At 45.2% G+C, this 27,187-nt stretch overlaps 1 protein-coding gene across 4 annotated transcripts in view; it reads left to right on the forward strand.

The window, feature by feature from the left end:
* Positions 1-493: 493 nt before the first annotated feature.
* The window catches only part of HECTD1 (HECT domain E3 ubiquitin protein ligase 1), a 125,360-nt gene continuing 98,666 nt past the window's right edge, over positions 494-27,187 (forward strand). For all 4 annotated transcript variants that reach the window (XM_068253864.1, XM_068253866.1, XM_068253865.1 and 1 more), the window contains exon 1: positions 494-606. The gene's annotated coding sequence lies outside the window, so the exon portion shown is untranslated. The remainder of the gene's footprint in view (positions 607-27,187) is intronic.

The following is a 27,187-nucleotide window of genomic DNA, read 5'->3' on the forward strand; positions in this document are numbered from 1 at the left end:
CAATTTTCTGATATATTTATTGTCAGATCGATTATTTCCAACATGTCCGATCTGATTTCTAATTGATTTTTTGATCGGTTTGCTGTTCCGTTCTGTGAAAAATCATTCAAAATATTGATCGGAAATCAGATCAAACATGATGAAAATAATAATTCTGAGAGTATGTCTATCAGAAAATTGCATCATGTGTACCTAGCATAATACATATTTGTACAATCAAGACTTTATCATCAGTGGGCACCTAAACTTCATTGACAATAGTACATACATTTATAAATAAAGAGGGTGGGAGCGTTTCTTTTTAATACAATTCTCGCTCATCTTGAAGTTGCAGACTCGAGTCCGAGTTAAAAAAAAAACACACGCAAAAAAACAACCCTGTAGTTAATGAGTTAATGAAGCCACAGCGGTGAGAGATGCGGGCGGGGACTAGAAGCAGAGTATCGCGTGTGGACTGTACGGTCTCTCCGCACCTCGTCTTGAGCTGAGCAGCGCCCCCTGGTGGTGGACCGGCGGAGCGGGCGGAGTCTCGGCCAGAGCCCGTGACACGCTCCGTGTGACTCCGGGGATCGGTCGGAGCGGGGAGGCCGGCTCCGCGCGGACACGGTAAGTCACATTGTCCTCAGCTGTTTCCAGCGGCTTGGAATCGCCTCGGGCTCTGCGCCCGGCCCCGGCTCACTCTGCGAAGTCTGTCTCGGGCAGGCCTCAAACTCTAGACAGTGGTCCGGGCCTAGGTGCGGGAGGAGGCCGGTGTAGGGCAGCCGGATGCTGGAGATGGGGGACTCTGTGAGCTGCAAGGAGATTCCCCACCTTCTGATGGGTTGTGGATTGTGCCTGGCCGAGACATTAGGGTGCTTCCTGGCCCGGCTATGTGTAGAGGATGATGGCTGGCTGGGGCAGTAGGACACATATACACAGCAGCACCTCTGCTGGACCCCCTCCCCCAGCACTAGTCTCCTGCCTCTCCCTGCATGGACTGTGTCCTGTCACCTCTGCCATATGGCCTGCTAAGCACTAAGGCCGTCTGCCATTAGGTGACTTTATGCTGTGTTTATGTGGACAGTCTCCTTGGTAAGGAGGCCATACACTGTACAGTCAGGTATGTAGTATAACAGTAAACAAGCTGAGTATGCTTGCTATTGATTCTTTAGGCATCCTCACTACGCAAATGTAATAGGATTGTACTACAGTATCATGAAGGTATGGTGCATGGCCAGCTTTATTGCTCACAATGTCCTTCCTTGAGTGCTGCTGAAAAGAGAGATGAGCAGACATTTCTTACAAGTTTATTTATTTTTTTTTTTTTAATAAAGAATGAAATTAAATACCATGTGCTGAAGTGGATCTTTGTATAGGTGTTAAACATGTTATAGAAAATAATTGCTTTTTTTGTTTCTTGGGTAAATGAGTGGTTTGCTTCACAGGAAACAGCGGGGCCTGAACAGGAACTTTGCACAGGGTCAGTTTAAGAAAGCTAATGATTTAAAATAGTTGGATTAATTTGTTCCTGAATCATTATAACCCCTGCTAATTCCAGTTCCTGTATATTTTTATTTCAACATGTTAAATTTGAAATTCCATCTCTGGACATGTAAAATATTTGTCGCTATTCCCCTTCACTTCTGCTGTCCCTCTGGGAGGGTTATGTGCTGGTGCTAGTCTAGTATAGGAAACCCAGCAGGAAACCTCCATAGGGAAATTCTGCTAACATGATTGGGTGGACAGCACCCTCGCCTCTCGAACTGCTAGGTTTTCAGATAGGTTGTAGTAAACTACACCCTTACTATTCGGCCAATCATAACACTTTGTGCTGTAGAGTGTGCAGTGATTGGAGTACTGTTCCCTATGGGGTTTCCTGCTGGGTCCCTCAAACTAGACTAGCACTAGTCTCCCAGTCCTTCGGGTAATGCGGCACCACATTTTTTTATTTTTTTTTAAAAAAAGGCATTAGTCGTAAAGCCTTGTGTACTCGAAAAATGGTTCTTGGCCAACACGGCCAGCCGGGGCTCACTCTGCTGAGAATCTTCAATGTGTATGGCTGCTTCTATGCATTAGGGCTCAAACCCACTACCAGCCTTTTCTAAGCACTAGTGATTTGAAAATGCTCTTGCTAATGCAATGTTATGGCGGATTTTTATATGATCACACCCATAGCATTACATTATCAGAATCAGCTTTATTCGCCAAGTATGCCAGAGACATACCCGGAATTGTTTTTGGAGCACATGGCACGGCATTTGTACATACATACATAGACTTGCATACATATGGCGTAGTGAGGGCTACATAAACATGAACATTGTGAGGGGCATACAGTCAAGCGGGGGTTATATGCAGAAGGAACAGAAACACAAGTTGTCATGTGAGGTTCGAGTTCAGTTGGAGTACCGCCTGGGGGAAGAAGGTACTCCGGCGTCTGGAGGTTCTGGTGGGGACAGCCCTGTAGCGGCGGCCCAGTGGAAGGAGCTTGAAGAACCGACAGCCCGGTTGGGAGGGGTCGGGACGAGATCTTGATGGCCCTCGTCCTCATTCTGGCCTTGTGGAGGAGATCGAGGGGTGGCAGTGGCAGCCCGATGATCTTTTCTGCAGAGCTGATTACCCGGTGGAGTTTGTACTTGTCGCTAGCAGATGCCCCTGCGTACCAGACGATGAGGGATGAGCAAAGGATGGACTCCACTGTGGCAGTGTAGAAGCTCTTAAGCAGCTCGCGTGGGATGCCAAATTTTTTCAGTTGGCGCAAGAAGAATAACCTCTTCTGAGCCTTTTTCTGGGTAATGGAGGTGTTCTCCCCCCATTTTAGGTCCTTGGTGATGGTTGTGTCGAGGAACCGAACGCAGGGGACCCTGGAGACTTCGGTATCCCTTATGAGAATAGGGTGGAGAGGGGGTGGGCGTCTCCTGAAGTCCACAACCAGTTCCACTGTCTTTGCTGCGTTGAGGACTAGGTTGTTATCTGTGCACCAGTTGCAGATCCTATCTATTTCGCTGCGGTAGGCATCTTCATTGTTACCACTGATGAGTCCAATGATTGGGGTGTCATCCGCAAAACAGTTGAGGTGCAGCTGTTGGTGTACAAGGAGAACACCAACAGCTGCAAGAGCTTTTCAAATCACAAAGCGCTCAGAAAAACACTCCTAGTGGGTTCCAGGCCTGACAGAGTGTCCCAGAGTGCTGGATAGTCACAGCCAAGCTTATTGTTCTCCTCCTTATCCTTACCACTCCAAGTTGATTGGCAATGGCAAACATCCAATCACTGGGCAGTGTGCAGGCACATGTGTGTTGTCATTTGTGGACAACTGCGCACTGCGCTTTGTGCTTAGAAGAAAAGTGCTTTTCTAAGTGCTTTTGCTCAGCGACTATTTTTTTTTTTCACTTCTTGATGTCATTCAGGAAGTGAACTCTTGTGCCCGGAAATGAATAAATTCAATGTATTTGTTCATTAAAGCGCTCGGGAAATCGCTGTACAAAGCACTTTTTCAAGTGCTTTGCAATTTCCCTATACCTTCCATTCAGCCAAAGCGCTCAGAACATGGCACATGTAGCGTGTTTGCGATTTCAAGAAAATAGAAATTCTTAAGCCTCATTTACACGCGTAGATGAGGCTCCGATGTGCCTTATCAATCGAGCTGCTGATGCGGCTCGATTGATAAGATCCGACAGGTCGGATCTTGCTACCGCCGATTCCCTGCTCGTTCCCCGCGAGGGGACAATGCCAGGGAATCGAGCGGAAGATAAGCGACGCGGGGACGAGCGGGTATCTAGTGGGTATTGAATCCGGCGAGCGGGGACGCGGAAGAGGCGATCCGGTGGCTAATCGAGCCACCGGATCGGAGCCTCATCTACACGTGTAGATGAGGCTTTACATGTGAACACTGTCATAGGGAATCATTGCACAATCGGTTTTAGGGGGATTTTCAAAATTGCCAGCACTTAAAAAAAAAAATCAGCAAACGCTTTTAGGGTGAACTGTATGGGAGCAAGAGTGCTTCTGAGAAACAGTAAAGCTGGAAACCAGCAGAAAGTTTTTTTTTTTATTTATTTTTTTTATTTTTATTTTTTTTATCACATTTCTCTTAAATCTGACAGTGAATACTAAAAACAGGATGGGTAAGCTAAATAAATTCTTATTGGATAATTTAATTTTTTTCAGTTAATATGAATTTTTATCCCACTTTAAGGTTATTTTCTAATGCGGTAAAAAGACAGCAGTGAAGCATTAGTATATTCACTGCGCATAGTATCTCCACAAAATTCAAAAGCTATTTTGTCTTTTTGTGCGTTGTACTGGAGACTAATGCGCATGGTGTGCAGGAAAATTGGGCGTACGCTGCCCGAATGCTTGTAGCGGTGACCTGTAAAGTCCAGTTTTGAAAAGGAGCGAGAAGCCTGATTATAATGGGTAGCAGGGTTCTTTCCTTTGGAAAGTGTCTTTTTTTTTTTTTATATATGAGGCCCTGGTGCTAATAAATGGTGACTGTCTGTCTGTGTGTTTTGGGTGTTGTAGTTCCTGTTCTTACATACAGCCTCAGGCAGGAACTGTGTTGCTGTAGAAGTTTCTGTATTTCCTTTCTAGGAACCAATGGGCTTTTCTGTTGCTAGGCAGTTTGGAATATGTCTGAAAGATACTGATTGGTTTATAGGGTGGAAACACTTACATCATGCATGGTGCTGGTAGTTAATTATTATAGGGCTCTGTAATAACTCTCTTAATGTACTTATCTTTATGTTGTTGTTTTGATATTTGCTCTATCCAGTGTTTTATAATGTAACATAATCCAGCAGGTATGTTTATTTTCTATTTAGTTTATTTATAGACACCAGACATAAGGCATCAGAACTAGTCACATGCTTTTCCATTCCTGTCCCCACAGAAGCTAACAGTTGAATTTCTTGACACAAACTGTAAGGCCCCGTTCACACTGCACGCGTTTCCAGCCGCGTTTTGGAAACGCGTACAGGTGGCCGACACGCACGACATCAGACAGTGCATAGAGTGAACTGTCTGATGTTCACACTGCATGCGTTCCGGACCTGTGCGGTCCGGGAACACATGCTGCACGCATTTTTTGCCAAAACGCGTGGCTGTTCCATTCACTTTTCAGTGATGGGATCAGCCACGCAACGCATACAAACGCGGATGGCGTGCGTTCGTACGTGTTGCGTTCCGCATGCGTGGCCGTCCGCGTTTGTAATGTGAACGGGGCCTAAAAATGAATTCCACATTCATGTAAGTTAAAAAAAAAGAAAACACAAACCTTCAGAACTTTTCTACAGCGGACAAAACCCGGAACAGTGAGGCCTGCCTCATAGGAAATCCTTTTAATATTTGTCACACCCCGTTTGTCTCAGGTGCCCAGGCTGTTAAAATGCAGTGCTGCAGATATAGTGTGAACCAAGGTCTCTATGGAATGGGGGATGGCTACAGCCCCATCAATTTTTTTATTGTTGCCTGCCATTTTATGTCATGGGGCTGCCAGAGATAATGTTAAAATTGTAACGGCAAGAAGGAAAGGACTCTCCAAGATCAGTAAAAACTCAGTTTCTAACCCTTTTACTATTTACATTCTCTTAGCTGCTGCCCTTGTGATAGGATTTGCATATCCAATCACTGCCCTCAAGTGATAACTAAGGCCCGGTTCACACTGGACGGATTAAAAACCTATCTGTGAAATGGATACATTTTTATTGGGCATTGGTTTTATCTGTGACCTTCTGTTCTGTTAGTGCGCTTTAAATGCGATGGGTCCGTTGATCTGTAAAAAAAAAAAAATCGCTGCTCCCCTCCCCCATCCGTGCGGCGCTTTGCCGGAATGTACCAAATGGAACTGTTTTGAGTGGAACTATGTTTGGTTAAATTGGATCCGTTTTATCCGTTCCGGTATTGTCCGCTAGACGTCATTTGGGTCCCTCGCCTCGGCACCGGTCCTGTCAGGTGTTGCCCTGGCAGTCTTTAAGGATCGCCAACTTCTGCTGGTTGATATGGGTTGCACCAGTAGCATACTGTGTATGCGCAGTACGCTCCCAGTGATGTTGACACACTCTCGCACCATGTGTGCATGTTCAGATGATGCCGACTCATGGGGGGTCATCGATCCTTAGAGCCTGCCAGCGGGACACTATAGAGGGCCGGTGTGGCGGCGAGGCACTCAAATAAAGTCTAGGGGCTGGAAGAAACCACAGGTAAGTAAAACCGCATTTACATACATTACTTGATGGCCACCAGATCGACCATCGGATAGATGCTTCTCTCATCGAATCTGATCAGAGCCGGATCTATTAGCTGCCCACACACTGTACACAGATTTCCAATAGATTTCAGCACGGAATATACCATACTACTGCCTCCACCTGCTGAGCCTCCAGGTCTCCTCCCATGTGTACATCCCACCCCAGGCTGTGCAGAGTGTTGCAGGCTCACCGGTCCACTGGTGTGGCTTCACCTGTATTCTGCCATTTTTCTCCATTGCCACCAGGGGTGTTTGTACCCCATGACCCCTCCGCATATATGTGACATCAGTGCACACAGCCGTGTCATGTGGCACAGGCACCTGGCGGCAAGACATAGGAGCAGGTGAGCCTGCAACACTTTGCATAGCCCATGTGGTACACATTACACATGGGAGGAGACTGACCTACTACCAAACTGCACCCGGCCGAGCCCTTTCGAGCGAGATCCAGCATGCCCAGATCAATTCTTTTAATTTAGTCCCAAAATTGATTGGAACAGTTATCGGGCAGCCATGTTGCGGCATCAATCTCTGCCAGATTTACTCATTATTATCTCATCTGGAGGATATTGAGACTGCAAATTGAGTACTATATTGGGCATCTTTACTTCTTGCTCATGAGAAGCTGAATATTAGCAGATACCATCTTGTTAAAGCCTTTTCACTAGGGAGTTTTTTTGGCCCTCTCTAAAAATCGTACTGGTTCTGGATTTCTGTGACTTTACTGGGTACTTTACATGACCTCTGTTGCAAATCCTGAAATAGAGCTATATAAATCCATACCTTGCACTGGTGAGTGCCAAAACACGCATGAAACAGCTGTATGCACGTTGAATTATATGGCTCTGTAAAATTAACAAGCCATAAACCAGCAGTTCTGGATGTGTGCCTGGCTTTTCAGGGACATAATGGAATGTTTTGCGCATTAACTTATTATCGTGAAGTGATGCGTCATAGGGTTAAATCTTGCACATGTGAAGCTGAATACTTGTACATACCTGCTGTATTAAGGATCGTACACATGGACGAGTGCTAGCAATCGAGACGCAAATCCTTGGATGACAGTGAGGCGTTCTGTTGCCTGGGAAGGGGGGGTGGGGGGGAGGCATGATGGATCAGCATGGGTTAGAAGGGTGGACAATGAATTCAGTCCAGATCTCCTGCTGCTGTACATATGCTAGATTCTTGACAGAGGTGGCCGGTTTGGCGACAGGTGTTCTGTTGCTATGGGATGGGGGAGGAGGGGGGTAATGGAATGAGGAAGGATGCTTTTTTGTTTACCTTTGTCACTCTGAAGAAATCTTGTGCCAAATACACACATTGGGATACAATCAATACTTACTTATATTGTCCCATTCCTCAGATTATGATTTATCTTCTAATATCCCTCTCCATACGGCAGCACACAGCTATAGAGCCTGGCTTGGGACACTTCTGCCATTGGGCCGCCTACAGAATTGCTGATCAGTGTTCCAGACAGAAAGACTGAACTTTGATAGCAGGGAACCCCATTTTTTAAATGTTTCTTAGTTATCATCTAGTTTACTAAACATTCTCAGTGTATGCCTATTTTTAGTCTTTCTTTTTTTTTTTTTTTCTTTCTTTGTGACTCCTCATTTTTAGCAGCAACTGGTTTTCAGTCTGCTTTGATCCAGATCCTCAGACCTTTAAACTGCATCCTCTCTGTGCAAACAGAGGCAACAAACAGCAGAGTCATAGTCACATTAAGCATGGAGTGTACACATGTTTGCACTGAGTCACCGTGACTGGTGGATTAAAGTATCCTAGCACTGCCCCGCTTGTATATTATCGCTGACAGAAATAATAACACAGAGGAAGATCAGAAGCCATGTAGAGATCTTTGACCGGTTATTTCAGACAGTGTTCTAGATCACTTCAGGTTGTTTAAATGTCTCGAGCAGTTCTTCCTAGGTCTTGCTGCCTGTTAAATGTGAAGGTGTGCTTTGTTGTTGTGTTGGTGGTTTTATTTATTTAGCACTTGGCAAATTTTGTTCCACATTTTAGTTCTGTAAAACTTAATCTTCCACGCTCCTAAACATCCGCTGCTCCTATACTGCTTTGTTGGCAGATATCCGCAGTGTCAATTGTTTGCTTGTATCCTCCTTTGCTTCACTCAATATCAGATCAGATTTTGGTCGAGATCTGACCTGCTAGCTTTCTTCTGCTCAGTGCAGTACAAAACCACACAACCATCGATTGCATACTGCTGCCATCAGTGCCCCTTCACCCTTCAACTGCTTCATTAGGTAAATAACAGCCTCTCACAGAGCATGATCCATACCACAAGCAAATGTTGATGAAGTATCCCAGTGTTTATACATAGTTGGGGCACTTTCTGCAAGGAGTTTGCATGTTCTCTCCATGTCTGCATGGGTTTCCTCCGGGCACTCCGGTTTCCTCCTACATCCCAAAACCATACAGAAAAGTTAATTAGCTTCTCCCAAATTGGCCCTAGACTACAATACATGCACTACTCGATATATACATAGACTTATGACTATGGTAGGGATTAGATTGTGAGCTTCTCTGAGGAACAGTTAGTGACAAGGCAGCGCTGCGGATGATGTCAGCACTGTGTAAATCATAATATATGGTGTGTGTGTTTTATATATACAGTGTGTGATTTTGAGAATTTCGGACGGAAATCAATCAAAATGTCAATTTGGCGGCCTTTTTGTGGCAACAATCTCTAGAAAATTGATTAGTGTATGGGCCAGGGCTGTGGAGTCAGTGTCAAAGCAATTTTAGGTCCCTGGAGGTCGGTGGTTTCAATAAACTGAGGAGTCAGTTGGATGATTTTTGAACCAAATCCATAGCCTTTGTAAAAATTAGACTAAGGAGTCGGAGCAATTTTGGGTACCTGGAGTTGGTGGTTTCATAAACTGAGGAGTCTGAGTCGGATGATGATGGATTGTGCTATCCACATAATGATTCCTGTGAATTTTATAAAAGAAAAGCAGAAAATCCTATTCTAGGCAGTGGCCATCTTGCCAAGCTAATGCTGACATCATATCCTCCCTGACTCTTGTTTTCCCCCCTCCCTTCTCTTGCTCATTGTGTATTCATTAGCTGCCCTCCTCCCAGAGTCTTCAGACACTCCCACTGAGGTGTATACTAACAACTGCACTGTTTTTTTGTTTTTTTTTTTAAATTTATTTACACATCCAATCACTGAGTCACCTCAGCCTTGCTTGCAAACACAAGTAATCAGAGGGTGTTTCTGACAAGCAGCTAGGAAGGGAAATAAATGGAAGAGGAGGAATATATTATAGATAAAAAGAACTCCAAGCATTCAACTCTTTGGCACTGTTTGGCACTAGGGCCAGTGCTCCTAAAGTATGTGATAACTACAAACCATAACAGCAGAAAACATTTTGAATGCAGGATTAGCATCTTTATCACTTAATACACTCAGACCAGTTGCTGTTGAAATTTGATTTTTATGGTGACAATACCGCTTTAATAAAAGCTGTTCTGATACAAAAAATGTCATATCTGTATGTGTGTAGAAATAGGTTATACTCTCTAAGGGCCTGTTTCCACTGCACGTAGATTGGATGCAGAAAAACTGACTCCAATGAATGCCTATGGGAAAATCGCATTTTGTGGAAACAGGCCCATAGACATTCATTGGAGTCACCTTAGGGGACTTCAACAGCGCAAACCTGCGACAGGAGCTGTCCCACTACCAGCAGCACATCACCTGCCCCACCAGGAACCACAACACCCTGGACAAATGCTACACAACCCTCAAACGCCTACAAGGCCTCTCGAGGCGCTCCCCTAGGGAACTCTGACCACTGCGTGAACCTCCTGATCCCCACTTACAGAAGGCAGCTCGAGACGTCAAAGCCCATCACTAGAACTGTTAAAAAGTGGGCCGAGGACGCAAAACTGAGGCTGCAGGCATGCCTGGAATTCACCGACTGGTCGACCCTGGAGGCACCCACCTTGAAGGGATAGTCTGAAAACATCCTCTCCTACGTTCGCTTCTGCGAGGATGCATGCATTCCAACCAAAACCTTCAAAGTCTTCCCAAATGATAAGCCCTGGTTCAACAGCAACCTACGACGTCTCTGGAAGATCAAGGAGGAGGCACATAAGTCGGGCACCCCAGGAGAGTACAAGGAAGCCAGAAATACCCTGAATAGAGATCTGAAAGCTGCAAAAAGGACCTACTCTAACAAGGTAGGCCTCAGCCTACAGTCCAACAACTCGAGGGAACTCTGGAAGGGACTCAAGGCGGCAACGAACTTCAAACCTCCCCTTCATCAAGCAGCCCCCAGCTCACAACTGGCGGAGGAACTCAACGAGTTCTACTGCAGATTTCATCCCCAACCCAAGCAGCCTGTGGCCCCAACATCCCAGTCAGCTCCAGACTTCAGGAATCAGGCATCCACGACGGAAGGCACCCAGAGCCCCCCAGGGGCCAGGGGCATCCCAGCTCTGACCGCAGTACAGGAGGAGGATGTGCTACGACACCTCCGCAGACTCAACCCCAGGAAAGCCTCGGGCCGGATGGGGTGTCCTCACTCTGCTTGAGAACCTGCGCAATCCAACTAGCTCCCATCCTCACCTCCCTCTACAACCAATCCCTATCAGAAGGAAAGGTCCCCTCCTGCTTCAAAAGGTCCACAATCATCCCAGTCCCCAAAAAAACAGGGAACACAGAACTCAACAACTTCAGACCCGTGGCCCAGACCCCCATCACCTTGAAAGTATTAGAGGCTAGTGCTGGCCCACCTGAAGCACTCCACCAGCACCCTCCTCGATCCACTCCAGTTTGCCTACAGGGAAAACCGATCAGTTGACGATGCCATCAATGTCAGCCTGGCATACATCTCGGAACACCTCGACAGTCCAGGAGCCTATACTAGGGCTAAATGCTCCCTTCATCTGTGGGGTTTGTTTCACTGGCTTCCTGTCTCTCTCATGGGTGTGACGAAGAATAGGAAATAAGAGGGGGGGGGGGGGGGGTATAATTTTCTAATAGAGCACCATAGATGGCTAACAACTCTAATCCTAATCGGATAAATATTTATTGATCAGCCTAGTTTCTCACTTCCCGAGCCTTCTGGCCTGTCACTTAGATTTATAATGAACCACTTTTCATGGAAAATTCATGGAAAAATGTATAATTTAAAGTGTACCTGAGATGGGGCAGGAGAAAAAAAATTATGCATACCTAGGGTCCCTCCATTCCCCTCCAGGCTGATCACTCCCTCACCATCCTCCTTCGCTGCCTGGATTGTCTACAATTTGCCCCAGAAGTCCTCCTCTCTGGGGTGATCTGTACATGTCCGGCCACATGTGCGCCTCCATCACCAGGAGCGTTCTACTCCTCCACAGTACTACAGCGCAGGTGCAGAACACTCCTGGCAACGGGAGCATGTGTGGCCGGACTGCGCCTGCACCAACTGGCCCTGACTGGAGGACTTTCCGGGGTGAGTTGTGGACGATCCAGGCGTTGGAGGACAATGAGGGAGCGATCTGCCTGGAGGGGGATGAAGGAAGCCCCAGGTAAGAATATATATTTTAATTTTGCCATCTCGGGCACACTTTAAAGTGGATATCTGTGTAGTTGCAGCAAATGTAACTTTTTTTTGTTTTAGTTTTTTTTTTTTAGTATTTTTAATTATTATACACTCGCCTAAAGGATTATTAGGAACACCATACTAACACGGTGTTTGACCCCCTTTCACCTTCAGAACTGCCTTAATTGTACGTGGCATTGATTCGTCAAGGTGCTGAAAGCATTTTTTAGACATATTGGCCCATATTGATAGAATAGCATCTTGCAGTTGATGGAGATTTGTGGGATGCACAATATTTCTCCTGTATTGATCTGAGACACAACTATGCGCTTTGAGTCCAGTGGGAGAAAAGTGCTTTACAAATGTTATTGTATTGTATCCAGGGCACGAAGCTCCTGTTCCTTCACATCCCAAAGATGCTCTATTGGGTTGAGATCTGACTGTGGGGGCCATTTTAGTACAGTGAACTTATTGTCATGTTAAAGAAACCAATTTGAAATGATTCGGGCTTTGTGACATGGAGCATTATCCAGGGCTGTGGAGTCGGGGCAATTTTGTGTGCCTGGAGTCAGAGTTGGGAAAAAATGCACCGACTACTAATGAATTTACTGTAATTAAAATAGAAAATATGATAAAAGGTTCTATTTCTCAGATAATAGTCATCATAAATAATTTATACATACAGTAATAGCTGTGCTTAGTCCACAAAAATGAAATAAACCAATCAAAATTAGTTACTTGTGCTGCTTCAATAAAGCAGTCCCCGTATTTTTAAAGTAAGATATACACATCTGATTGTGACTGTATATATGATGTGTACACCGGAATCTCTTATATATGTTACGGCCAGAACCCGAAGTGTGGCCACTTCTAGTTCTGGCCGGCCACTTCGGGTTCTGGCCGGCCAATGTGCGAAGTGGCCGCAGCGCAGCGGCCAATGTTAGAAATGGAATGTTACGCCGTCTCGCTGCGGCCAAATTGATGACAAGTTGCTTAATTTAATGAAATATAGCCGGCGGCAATGTAATAGATGAAGCCGCCTGCTTTCGCACTGCCTCTCTCCTCTCCCTGATCGCCCCCGCCCCCCCCGCCTCCCATACAATAAGTAGCAGCCGGCGGGGACACGCGTGTCCCGAGAGTCGTTCGTCGCGGCAGGGGAATCCTGCCGTTCCTGCAGAGCGGGTGCTGGCAGAAGCAATGTCTGCAGCCTCCCCGCTCTGCTGCCCCTGCTGCGACGAACTACTCTCCGGCTGCATGTCCCCGGCTGCTACTTATTGTATGGGAGGCGGGGAGAGGAGGGAGGCGGGGGAGGAGAGGCAGTGCGAAAGCCGGCGGCTTCATCTATTACATTGCCGCCGGCTATATTTCATTAAATTATGCAAGTTGTCATCGATTTGGCCGCAGCGAGACGGCGTAACATTCCATTTCTAACATTGGCCGCTGCGCTGCGGCCACTTCGCACTTCGGCCGGCCAGAACTAGAAGTGGCCACACTACGGGTTCTGGCCGTAACATATGTACTAAATAACATCTATGCTGCAAGAATAAAGCCTGATGTGTAGCCGTGTCAGTAATAGAGATGGTCAATGAGATGGAAATAATTCTGCGTTGATTCTAATTTATGCAAATGTACGCACTCTCCTTGCTTGTGAAATCAAATAATTTGATATGTTGTTAAAATTTGGTTTGGTGACTACAAATTAAATGGTACCTGAGAAGGATGAAAAGAATTTTTATTTATTTATTTATTTATTTTTATATACATACCTGGGGCTTCCTCCAGCCCCCTTCAGGCTAATCGGTCCCTCGCTGTCCACCTCCACTACCTGGATCTTCTACTATGAGTCCTGGTAATTCAGCCAGTCAGCGCAGTCCGGCCGCATGCCGTTTCCACAGCCAGGAGCGTTCTGCACCTGCGCAATAGTGCTGCGCCCGCTCCCGGCAGCTGAGTGTGTGCATGCGCACTACGCCAGGCTTGCTTAAGTACCTGGGCTCATAGCAGAAGATCCAAGTGGCGGAGGAGGACAGCGAGGGACTGATTAGCCTGAAGGGGGCTGGAGGAAGCCCCAGGTATGTATAAAACTTTAATTTCATCTGTCTCAGGTTTACTTTGTTACACAGTAGTACTATACTCTACATATGCACTCCCCACAGAGCTGCAGGGAATCCACTGAGAATGTTGTGCACATTGAACACAGAGGTGTTGTCTATCACCCATAAACCTGGTTCAGATTGTGCATGAAGAATGTGTAATAGAGGAAGAATCTCCTTATTCCCCTGCAGAGTACCTGCACATCATTCTTACATGTACCCATAGTCACATTGCTTAGGGCCTGACAGATGTTCTTTGTTCCGGTCTGTACCTTTTACAAGTACTCTTACCGAGGGCTAGTTTTAGTCTATGACTAAAGGGAATAAATATGTCAGTCTCCATATCCTTCTCGTCTGGAGATGTACAGAGGCGCCAGTAGGATAAAATTAGGTAAACCGTTTAAAACGTTCGGGAGGCGGTGGTGGACCGACCAGCCGAAAACAGACAGAATGCTGTGGATTGAGATCAAGACAATTTATTCACATACTCCTACTACAAATGGCAACGCGTTTCACGGGCACAACCCCGCTTCCTCAGGCAATAGACAACAGGAGTATCACACAGTTCGGGGTCCAATCTGAATTTGGAACCTCTGTTCAGGTATCCATCCTTGGTGGAAGGGTGTTACACCCTCCCCTTCTTCTATCCACAGAGAGCGACGTCTTAATCCTGAGTGGGGACAGGCTTATACTCCCCACCTGCCCGTTACAGTGGTTGCCCTGGTGGTAACCCTGGTTTGTAAGTATATTACTTACAATTCATAATTTCTCCCAAATTCCAATGCATACTGCACTATATTGGGCTCTCATTTTTTCTGCTTTTTCCATATCCTTCTCACTTCAGTTGTCTTTTAAAATTCCTAAGCGTGGGCAGTTGAGAGACGAATTTCATTTACATACTTTCAATCAACAAGATTGTAATATGCAAGTTAGAGGAGTCGGAGTCAGTCGATGGAATCCTAAACTTAGGAATCGGAGTCGGTGGATTTTTGTACCGACTCCACAGCCCTGGCATTATCCAGCTGGAAGTAGCCATCAGAGGATGGGTACATGGTGGTCATGAAGGGATGGACATGGTCAGAAACAATGCTCAGGAAGCCCGTGGCATTTAAACGATGCCCAATTGGCACTAAGGAGCCTAAAGTGTGCAAAGAAAACATCCCCCACACCTTTACTACACCACCAGCCTGCACAGTGATAACAAGGCATGATGGATCCATGTTCTCATTCTGTTTACGACAAATTCTGACTATCGAGACTCATCAGAGCAGGCAACATTTTTCCAGTCAACTGTCCAATTTTGGTGAGCTTGTGCAAATTGTAGCCTCTTTTTCCTCTTTGTAGTGGAGATGAGTGGTACCCGGTGGGGTCTTCTGCTGTTGTAGCCCCCCTGCCTCATGGTTGTGCGTGTTGTGGCTTCACAAATGCTTTGCTGCATACCTCGGTTGTAACGGGTGGTTATTTCAGACAAGTTTTAAAATACTCAGACCGGCCCCTCTGGCACCAACAACCATGCCACGCTCAAAATTGCTTAAATCACCTTCCTTTCCCATCCTGACATTGTTTAGAGTTCAGGAGATTGTCTTGACCAGGACCACACCCCTAAATGCATTGAAGCAACTGCCATGTGATTGGTTGATAACTGCATTAATTAGAACAGGTGTTCCTAATAATCCTTTAGGTGAGTGTATATGATTATTATATGAGGGCAAATGTTTGCAGCCTGCAGTAGGTTTTGTTTAGGCCTAGGGCCCCCTACAGCTTTTTCAGCAGTGATTTGTGCTTTCTATGAATTGCCAGTGATTCCTAAAGCGCTGGGCTAATAAAGGCCTATGGCAGTGATTCCACAGGAGTGGAATTTACTCATTTGCGATTTACTGAAATCGCAATTGTAGTGCCTGCAGCATTTTCGGAGCAATTTCATTTAGGGAATGCAGGGGCCAGAATCGCATTCCCTGAAATTGCTCCTAAAATGGCTTTGTTTTCAGTAGCAAAATCACTCTCAAGCACTAGCGGTTTTTAAAGTAGTTTGTGTAGTGGGCCCCAGGCCTTAGTGTTTTTAGCATTAAATTGTTTTGGGGGCTGTCATTGGAGGAAGGTGTAATTGTTTGGGGATAAGACAGGAAATAATAAGTGATCTGTTTTGTTTTTTCTTTTGTTGTGTTCTTTTTCTTTGTCTTCAAAGTGCAATTAGAGATACAAAGTATTAGAATTAAAATAATAGAGAAGGAAGTAATAACTATGAATAGAAAATAGGCTGTTTTGTATAGTTTAACTTATAGTATATAATGGCCATTGTAAACCACGGTATTTGTAGGTTGAATGGAACTTACATATAACTTGAACTGTGGCATTTTTTATGTAAATTTTGTAGACATAAATAAAAAAAGATATAAATTAAAAAAAGTAATTGTTTTTCATTATCCTGGACTAAATGGTGAGCCCCTGAAATGGTCAGTCGGATGTTTTCCTTCGATATCTAAATATAGAGCTCTGTAACTGTAGTCCCTGTGTCGTTAGGTTTATCTGGTAACAACAAGCAGAGGGGGAATTCTGCAGCTGAATGAGCAGTTTGGACTTGCAAGTAGTTCTGCTGATAGATCTGTAGATCATATGTCAGGTTTACAGGGAATAATGAGTTGACTTTTCCTGTGCTTTTGCGGTATACCTTTCAGCTTGTTCTTGTGCTGAAGAGGGCATTCGCAGATAAGCAGTGTATGCTGCTGGTAGGATTACAGGGACTATGGAAAGTCTCTATGGGCCCTACTAGCCAGTACTTGCTGTGTCTGCAGAGTCATGCTGGCATCCAGTGTCAACTGTTTGGGAATATCAGGGTGGATTATGTTAAATAGGGATCTGTTATGGAAATGCACAGCCACAGAATCAGACTGAGTGTTCATTACAATCTGTTGGTCATTGTTGGATGTCTGTCAACAAACTGAGTCTCCCTCCACAGCTGACTGAAGATGACAGAAGTATTTTCAGTGGCTAGCTCTACTGTGGGATAAGGAATGTTCATTGTTTTTTTGGGGAGGTGGTTTTATATGAAGCAGGTGTATGGGTAATTCGGTGTTACCATGGTCTGTGGTTACTGGCAAGTTTAATCATCAGCACCATGTTGTACTGATTTCTCATAGGCAGAATAAATAAATAGTTGGGTATTCTGGCTTTTGGGGAGAGACAGACCATGAAATACAGATACTCTGTGATGGGGATACTAAAAGTATCCGGTTCCCAATTCTGCAGCACAGAATCAACCTGTTTGGCAGCTACATTTTGACATCTCATTATGGCCTTGGAGGGTAGACTGGATGAGTGATTTGGTTTGTGATTGTGACAGACTGATAAATCCAGTAGGTAATTTAAAGAGATCTTGATGTAATGTGGGGGTTGGCATGATGACACAGTAGATGGCACTCTTGCCTTGCAATGCTAGGGTGCCTGGTTCAAAACTGGGCCAGGATATTATATGCTTTGAGCTTGCATATTTTCCTCAAGTTTGCATAGGCTTATTCCAGGTAGAGAGCTTATCAGGTCTAAAGGCTCCTGTATGGTTTAAGGTGGCCATGCACTTAGCTTTACAGCAGATTCGACCATCTGATAGATTTGTCAGATGCCTATCAAGTTGAATCTGACAGGAATCTGATTTGTGCCACACACTAGTAACAGATTTCCAATAGATTTCAGAATTCAATCTATTGGAAATTGATCTAAATGCATTATTGGACCGTTTATATCCAATGCAACTTTATGGGCCATCGATCTGCTGCCAGCAGCAGATCAACCTAGATTTTCCATCCAGTCAGATTAAATTGGCCGCAAATCGATTGATAGATTTGATAGAATCATTTTCGGATTGATCGATTCCATAGAATCGATCGATTGGTTCAATAGAATCGATTGGCTGAAATCGACCAGTGAATGGACCCCTTTAGGGAAACACTGGTGAGTGCAGGGAACAGTTGCAACATTCCATAGTTTAATATTCTATATTGGCAAAGTTCTATAGTTTAAGATTCTGTATTGGACTGAATAAACATTCTCATTTACCTCAGGCAGTCCAGTGTTCTTCCCAGAATTTTTTTCCAGCCGGGTGGCATGAAATAGTAGCCGGGTGGCATGAAAAAGTAGCCGGGTGGGGCGAGTTGAACATGCAGGGCAACTGTGCTTACAGCATAGGAGGTGAGGAGGTGAGCCGATGACAGCCGGGTGGTCACCAAATCTAGCCGGGTGGAGCACCCGGCTAAAAGAGCCTGGGGAGAACACTGCAGTCAACACTTTAAATGTACAACTTTTTTTTTATTTTTTACATTTCACATCAAAATAAAACTGGGATTCGAAGAAAGTCCTATTTAGGAGTAGGACTTTAGGTTTAACTTTAAAGACAACTGAAGCGAGAGGGACATGGAGGCTGCCGTATTTATTTCCACTACCAGTTGCTTGGCATCCCTGCTGATCTATTTGGCTGCAGTTGTATCATAACACCAAAAACAAGCATGCAGCTAATCTTGTCAGATCTGACAATGTCACACCTGATCTGCTACATGCTTGCTCAGGGTCCATGGTTAAAAGTATTAGAGGCAGAGGATCAGCAGGACAGCCAGGCAACTGGTATTGCTTAAAAGGAGATAAATATGGCAGCCTCCATATCCCTCTCACTTCAATTGTCCTTTAAGACCACCAGTAGCCTGTTATTGGTATTATGATTAAACACCCAAGTGATCCAAAACATGTCAGCTGTTGGTAGCTGTGGTTGTTGCTTTTCTGGAAGTGAATAACAGTTTGGCCCATTGTATAAATGCAGAACTTTTAGTTGTGATTGTGTACAGGGAGTCCCCTGATGTTACCAGCATCTCCCTCAGTCTCTCAAGTTGGAAAACAATCAACTGATGACAAAAGTACTGGGAGATCTCCAGCTTGTAGGCCTTGTTCATAGTGCGTTCGGCTCGCGTGTCCGTCCGCGGCGGGCTTTTTTTCCCCCACATTTAAGCGTTTCTGGCGATTTTTCTGCGCATTTCCATGTTTTTGTGGGCGCTTCTGCAGAGCGCTACTGTCTTGTCTGGAAAAAATATCCGGGAACAATAAATGCAATGTATTTTTTTAAAAACACGCTCACGCAATCGCTTGCCAAAGCGATTTTGTGAGCGTTTTGGCTCAAGTACCGCTTTTCAAAGCGGATCACAAACGAACCGCTCTGATATGAACTCTCTCATAGAAAATCCTTGCACAAGCGCTTTTAGGGCGGTTTTGAAAATTGCCTGTGCTTAAAATTTTACAAAAATAGATATAATATGAACAAGGCCGTAGAGTTGGATGCTCAGCAAGGGCCTATGCAGCACATCTGTACACTGATCCCAAGTAGAATGTCCCCTGAAGTGGGGAAAACAATAGGTTGTTTTGGGTTTCTTGGCATGTATCCTGCGTGTGTACATAGCTTAAATGCACTTGAGAACTTGATCAAATAGATAAAACAAACTTCTAATGGACGTTCGTAAATATTGTGGGCCTTTGGGGAAGATGACAAGCTTTACTTTTGGGGGCTGCTCCCCCTCCCCCCACAGTCTGAATGCTCTCCTCCATCTTATCCATCCAGACCTGCAGGTGGTGCAGGTTGAAGAGTTTGCAGTGATGGCGCATGTCCCTGGCCGGCACAATGAATGCCGGGAGATGCAGCCGCTCAATATAAGTATGTCTTCCGGTCAAGAGATGAAGACTCTCAATGTATTCGTAACCCAGTGGTTCTCAAACTGGGTGCCGTGATGCCCTGTTGCGCTGCAAGCACTACCCAGGGGTGCCGTGCCATCTGTCCCTGTCACTTATGATGGCCTTTTTTGGGTTTCCAAACTAACGGCGGCCATTTTCCTGAAGATCAAGAGCCCATTGATGAATGAGCGCAGCGGGGACAAAGCATGACGGGAGGCATGGAGCAATCAGAGCAGGAGGTGAAGCTGCATGATTTACTGTTGGGAGCTGCGCTGCCAGCCATGGGGAGGAATTCCGAAGTGAGGAGCTAAAGCCTGGGTAAATAGTGATCAGGGCTCGTGGTGGGATGTCTGGGTCTCAAATGGTGACAACTGTTCATGTGTGGCGGTGACATGTCTGTGCGATTCTGAGTGATAAATGTGTTTTGTTTTTGTGAGGCTAAGGGGGTTTATGATTGATGATTTTGTGTGATAGGGCTGTGTGTAATGTAACTAACTGGTGATGCTGATTGGTGTGCGGTGTTTTTTTTCCAGTCTATTGGTTTCGGCGGTAGATGGCTGGCCCATCGGGGCGCCTCAAAGTTTTCAAAGTCGCCAAGGGTGCCCTCACCCGAAAAAGTTTGAGAACCACTGAGTAACCTAAAACATGAAGAATGACTGTGCAATATGACAATTTGAACCCAGAAACAATTCAACAGGAGAATCTGCTAAGCCTGCATTCAAAACTTTTAAAACTTTTTCTGCTGTTATGATTTGTAGTTATCACATACTTAATTAAAGCAGTATCGTCACCATAAAAATCAAATTTCAACAGCAACTGGTCTGAGTGTATTAAGTGATAAAGATGCTAATCCTGCATTCAAAACTTTCAAAATGTTTTCTGCTGTTATGATTTGGAGTTATCATATACCTTAGGAGCACTGGCTCTTTAGTAGTCGGTGCCAAAGAATTGCATGCTGGGGGTTCTTTTTATCTATAATATATTCCTCATCTTCCCTTTATTTCCCTGTCTGCTGCTTATCTGAAACCTGATCCCCCTACTCACTTGTGTTTACAAGCAAGGCTGAGGTGACTCAGTGATTGGAGGAGACAAGAAAAAAAGTAAAGGGCAGAAATGACATCACGAGTTAGCCTTTACTGTGGGCAAAAGACATGGCCCCCACCACTAACAGAATTCTCGTCATTTACTATATAACATTCACTGAAATCAAAACGTGGACAGTACAATACATGTGTCATGTAAGTAGATCAAGTATTTATCTACTTATATATGTGTTTTTTTTCCCTGGAATAGTATGGCTGATCCTACTGCTTTAAGGAACACTGGCCATTTAGTAGTCCGTGCCAAAGAATTGCATGCTGGGGGTTCTTTTTATCTATAATCTATTCCTCCTCTTCCCTTTATTTCCCTGCCAGCTGCTTATCTGAAACCTAATCCCCTACTCACTTGTGTTTACAAGCAAGGCTGAGGCGACTCAGCGATTGGAGGAGACAAGAAAAAAAGTAAAGGGCAGAAATGACATCACGAGTTAGCCTTAACTGTGGGCAAAAGACATGGCCCCCACCAGGAACAGAATTCCCGTCATTTACTATATAACATTCACTGAAATCAAAACGTGGACAGTATAATACATGTGGTATGTAAGTAGAGCAAGTATTTATCTACTTATATATGTGGTTTTTTTTTCCCTGGCATAGTATGGCTGATCCTACTGCTTTAAGGACCAGAGACCGCTGGTACAGAAACGGCGGAATCCCGACGAATACAGATGAATCGCCGCACTTACCGCTGCAATCGCCGTACACACCGCACGTCGGAAACCTGGGTCACCCACTCTGCCGTCTCTCTGACGTCAGAGTTCCTGTGAGTCGGTCAGGAGCCGCTTTCATTGGCTCCTGACCCTGTCTTTCAATGTAAGCCAATTGGAGCAGCTTACCTTGAAAGACAGGGCCAGGAGCCAATGAAATAGTCTCACAGGGCTCTGCAGTCTTAGAGACAGGTAGAGCCAGTGAGATGCGGCGAGAGACGTCTGGTTTGAGTGACGGAAACGGAGGATGCCAGCCAGAAGCCCACCAAAACAGGACGTAGATTTCAATTAGCTTGATCCGAAAATAGTTAAAGGGGATCTGTGGAGTCGTCCAATAAACAAAAACAGACACTTATCTGGGGCTTCTATCAGCCGCCTGTAGTTGTAGTCCTGCGCCGTCCTCCTACGGTCACTAGTTCCCTGCCACCGGCCCCGGTCTAACTAATGCGTGCCGCGCATCTGCGCGGCCATGCTCCCACTCACGTCTCTGGGAGAAAACCTCGTACTGTGCCTGCGCAGTAAGCTCCCGGAGACGCGAGCAGGAGCGCACATTATCCATCTTGTTAGACGAATAATTGCCCGGTGCCGGCAGAGAGGAACGGGTGATCGGAGGAGGACGGTGTGGGACATAACAACAGCTACAGGGGGCTGATAAAAGGTAAGTGTCTGTTTTTTTGTTTATTGGACTCCACAGAACCCCCTTTAAATTAGTCCTAACGTAATGAACAGTCTAGCATGACCTGATATCTCAAATGTAAGCTGGGGCTGAATAGTTCCATAGAGTGGAAAGGGCCAGAGAACGTCCTAACGCCTTAGTAATTGCATGTAAAGAAATATTAAGTTCTTTTAAATATTAAGGGTCTCTTAAAGAAATGGTATAATGTCATGGCAGAAGGTAAATAAAATTCTTTCACTTTTAGGTGTACCTCACATAGACATTTACAATATTTCACCCTGTTCTTTCTGGCCAGCTCCCCTCTACCTACTCCAGAAAAAAGTGAAGCAAAGGTGGCCTGTGTAACTTACCTGGGGCTTCTTTGTGCCCCCTGTAGCCTTTAGGTGTCTCTATTTTGCTCCATACAGCAGCTGTGCCCCTCTGAAAATTGGCTGACTGACGCAGTCACGCAATGCCGTTTCCAGGAGTGTACGGCGCATTTGAAGTTTTTACAAATTGCACAAGCGCAGAATGCTCCCGGCCACAGGAGCACTATTGAGGAGACGCATGGCAGCTTTCTGAGGGGAAAGCTGCTGAATGGATCGGCATGGAATGTCAGCAAGGGCACAGAAGGGCTACAGAGGGCTAGAAGAAGTCCTAGGTAAATTGAGCTGGACACCTTGGTTTTCTCTTTAGCTTTCCTTTAAAGAGGAGCGGTCAGCCATACTATCTAAAAAAAAAACCCACATACTGGCCTCAATTCACGGAGCATTATCAAACGTTTATCAAACACTTTATCAAACGTTTGATAATTTACCTCATGGGTAAAATCTCATTTTAAATTCACTAAGGTGTTATATATTTATCGAATGTTTTACCGATGAAACGTTCAACAAATATATAACACCTTAGTGAATTCAAAATGAGATTTTACCCATGAGGTAAATTTATCAAACGTTTGATAAAGTGTTTGATAAACGTTTGATGATGCTCCGTGAATTGAGGCCACTGTATATAAGTAGATAAATACTTGCTCTACTTGCATAACATATGTATTGCACTGTCCATGTTGTAATTTTAGTGATTTTTCTACAATTAAAAAAGAGGCTTTTCGGTCTTTCAGCCCCTCGCACTCCTCGCAGTTCCAGTTCAGCTGCTGGTTGATCTGAAACGCCTTAAAAAAATGTGACCTTTGGCAAAAATCAAATTTTCAGATGGGAAGAGGCAGGCTTGCTGTGATGTTCCCTCCTATAACCCTCTCATTCCCCAGGAAGGAAAGGGAGAGGGTGATAGGTGGGAACACCGCAAGAAGCCTGCCTCTCACTGTCTGAAAATGTATTACAGCCAAAGGAGACCTTGTGGGGATGGGGTAGGTAGCTTTGGCTCTGGTCAAGTATCCTTTAAATTCACCTTTTTAAAACTGGCCTATACAAGCACAGATATAATTTAACTTAGGGCACTCATTGTTTTGTTTTGTTTTGTTTGCTAAAGTGAAACTTAAGTCAGGAAAAAAAGAGTTTTACTCACCTGGGGCTTCTACCAGTCCCCTACAGCAGTCCTGTGCCCTCGCAGCCACTCACTAATCCTCTGGTCCCCCTCTGCCAGCTAGTTTAGTTTTTGCCGACAGGCCGGTCAGGACTGGCCACGCGTAGCAATTAGCGCTATTGCGGCCCGCAATGCGTACAAAAAAGGCGTTGCTGCATATCTATGCGTGCGTAATGCGGCAACGCGTATTTTCGTATGCATTGTGGCCCGCAATAGCGCTAATTACAGTCGGGAATGCGGAAAAAGCTACGCGTGGCCAGTCCCGACGGGCTTGTCGGCAAAAACAAAACTAGCTGGCAGAGGGTGACCAGAGGATTAGTGAGTGGCTGCGAGGGCACAGGACTGCTGCAGGGGGCTGGTAGAAGCCCCAGATGAGTAAAACTCATTTTTTTTTCTGGCTTAAGTGTCTCTTTAAGCGCTACTGAAAGTTGTGGGGTTGTGTAAATAAATGATAATACACAACCTGAGCACCAGTTTAACTTGTAGCAAATTACATAACCGGTTCATGTAGGTGGGGTAGGGCTGTTCTCTGCAGGGTGACATCACAAACTCCCCTGATGCTGCATGTCAGTTTTGATTTGGGCAGTTGCTGGAATGATTGCTATGGCATGGGAGCAATAGGTCTCTTCCCTTTGATCTTCTGAGGGCTTGAAGTGGACCTGAACTCATAACTTCCACTCTGCTCTACAATATAAGCAACAGCATAATAACCTTTTACAGAAAAACATTTCCTTGTAGAGCTCCTTCAGAGATGCTGCAGTGTAGTTACTTCCTGGTTTGCTGGGACCACAGAAATGGTCAACTTCTTGTGTTTACATAATAGTGCCTCAACTTGGCAGAGTCAGATAGCTGGGAGCTCAAATTACGCAAGCTCATTACTTGCTGAGAAGGGAGAATTCGACGGGCTGTTCTCTATAAACACAGGTAGGGTGGACACTGTGGATTTCTCTGTGTTCTCCTCTCCCATGCAAGAATTCAGAAAAATATCACACAAACAGTAGCGCGGAATAGGGAGAAATGCTGCTCGAGGTGCGCTGGCTTCACAGCGCAAAAGAAGGGAAAGTATGTCTATGATACCTCAGCGCAATGGATACCACTTTGTCCGCATAAAGCAGGATAGTCACAGTACCTGTTCCTGGAGTTCCCACCTCTTGGACTTTGCGGAGTGAGTTAAAGGGAACCAGAGAGGATGACACATACATACCTGGGGCTTCCTCCAGCCCCATACGCACGGATCGCTCCCACGCCGCCGTCCTCCGCTGCCTGGATCCGCCGCCACCGGGTCCCGTCATTGCCGCGAGTCGGCAAGTCGGCAGGCGGACGCGGCCAATTCTCCGCATCACAGGGTGCTCTCCCCATACAGATACGCATGTGGCTGCTTACTGCGCAGCCGCATGCGTACGTGTATGGAGGGAGCCCCTGTGATGCGGACAATTGGCCGCGTCCGCCGGAAGTGACGGGCCCGGTACCGGCGGATCCAGGAAGCTGAGGACGGCGGCGTGGGAGCGATTCAGGCTTATGGGGCTGGAAGAAGCCCCAGGTATGTATGAAATCCTTTACCTTTTTTCACCCCCCGTTCCTCTCTGGTTCCCTTTAAAAAGGAGCTGTGATCTTGCTGTAATCCCGACAACCACCAACACACACCGCTCCGTATGGGTGCTAGGACGGTCACGCTGGACGGATTTCCGGGCCTCTAGGTCATGTGATCCACACTGTAGGTGATGGATGGTTCCCCTGTGCGTTCCAAGTGCGTCCTCTGCGCGGTGCTGCAAGAGAAGCGGAAACAATAGTGCACACTGTGTGGGGCCGAAAAGACCAGGCGCAAGAATCCACTTACTAGAAGTAAATTTGTTTAATAGCAGTATTGCAATGTAGCCTCCACTTCCCGACTCGAGTTTCGGCTTCCGCCTTCGTCAGGGGGTGGGGCTACAGACACAGGAGGTTATTTTTATTTGCATAACTCCTCCCTCCAGATCACGGAGGAGTTTAAACCAACAGTACATAAATATATATATTTGCATGAACAATAAAAATCGCGTGTTTGAATTGCAGTAGTATAAATTGCAGCAGTATAAATTTTAAAATCCATAGGTATCACAAGAATAAAAATATATGTAAAATATATAAAAGCAATAAGAACAATAAAAAGAACATTCTATTCAATTCTTAAAGGGACAGTACACTCAATTTATTCATCTCGTATAAAACAGTTTAGATCAATATTGGCATTCAGGCCATGAGGAGCCAGGCTCTGTAGTTGAAATATCCAGCGGGTCTCCAACTGTGATAACCCTTTGATCACATTACCACCCCTCCAATGAGGTTTTATCAGATCTATACCATAACATCTTATACCCACAGGGTTTTTATTATGATACTTGGAGAAATGTTCTGGGACACTATGTGCCTTCTTGTCTGGGTGTCCGATATTGTACACATGTTCTGAGCACCTTTTTCTGACACGTCTGCCCGTGCGGCCCACGTATTGTAGGCCGCACGGACATTCCAAAACGTAAACAACATTAATGGATGTACATGTTATAAATTTATCAATTGTGAATCTTTTGCCATTCGAGGTGGAGGTAAAAGCAGTCATTCTTTGTCCTCCATATTCGCAAATCTTGCACACTTTGGGTTTTCTGCAAGGGTAAAAGCCCTTTAGAGTGGGGAACATCGGTGGTCTTATTTCTTTAATGCAATTTTTCACTATCTTGTCTTTTAAGTTTTGGGGTCTCCTATAGATTATCCTAGGTTCCTCTGGGAGAGCAGGACCCAGGACAGGGTCCTTCTTGAGGATTCCCCAACTGTCAGTTAAAATCTTTTTTACTTTCTTATGGTCACGTGAGTAGGTGGTGATAAAGGAGAACTCTGATTTATCCTCCACAGATTTTTCTTTACGAGTTTTTGCTATTAATCTAGGATGTCTTCCTTCCTTCAACACTCTCAACCTCTCCTCTTCAATAGTCTTCTTGTCATAACCCTTTTCCACGAAGCGGTTTACTAAAATCTTGGATTGCTTCCAGTAGTCATCATCTTTACTACAATTCCTGCGGACCCTACAAAATTGGCCTCTGGGGACATTACTTAACCAGGGAGTGTGGTGGCAACTCTTTGAATCAATATAGGAGTTGCGATCACTGTCTTTGAAATAGCACTTTGTCAACAAGGAATTACTTTCAATGAATATATTCAGATCTAGGAAATTCACATCTGTTTTACTATACGTGACCGAGAATTCCAAATTCCATTCATTCATATTGATGGAATCAATAAAGGCTAGCAAGGAAGTCTCATCTCCTTTCCAAATAAATAAACAATCATCTATAAACCGTTTCCAAACTAATAGAGGGCCTTGTTTAAAGGTTTCCAAAGAAATGTGCTCCCACTCCGCCATGTATAAATTGGCTATGCTAGGGGCATGCTTCGCCCCCATAGCCACGCCCCTTTGTTGTAGATAAAAGGATCCCTCAAACCAGAAATAATTGCAAGATGTAGAAAAATCAAAAAGATCACATATAAAGTCCACCTGTTCACTGGGTATGGTATCCCCTCTCCTTAGGTATGCAGATATAATGATCGCTGCTTTAGATATTGGGATGCAAGTGT

Source organism: Hyperolius riggenbachi, chromosome 9 (genome assembly GCF_040937935.1).
Source record: "Hyperolius riggenbachi isolate aHypRig1 chromosome 9, aHypRig1.pri, whole genome shotgun sequence".
NCBI classification, from domain to species: Eukaryota; Metazoa; Chordata; class Amphibia; order Anura; family Hyperoliidae; genus Hyperolius; species Hyperolius riggenbachi.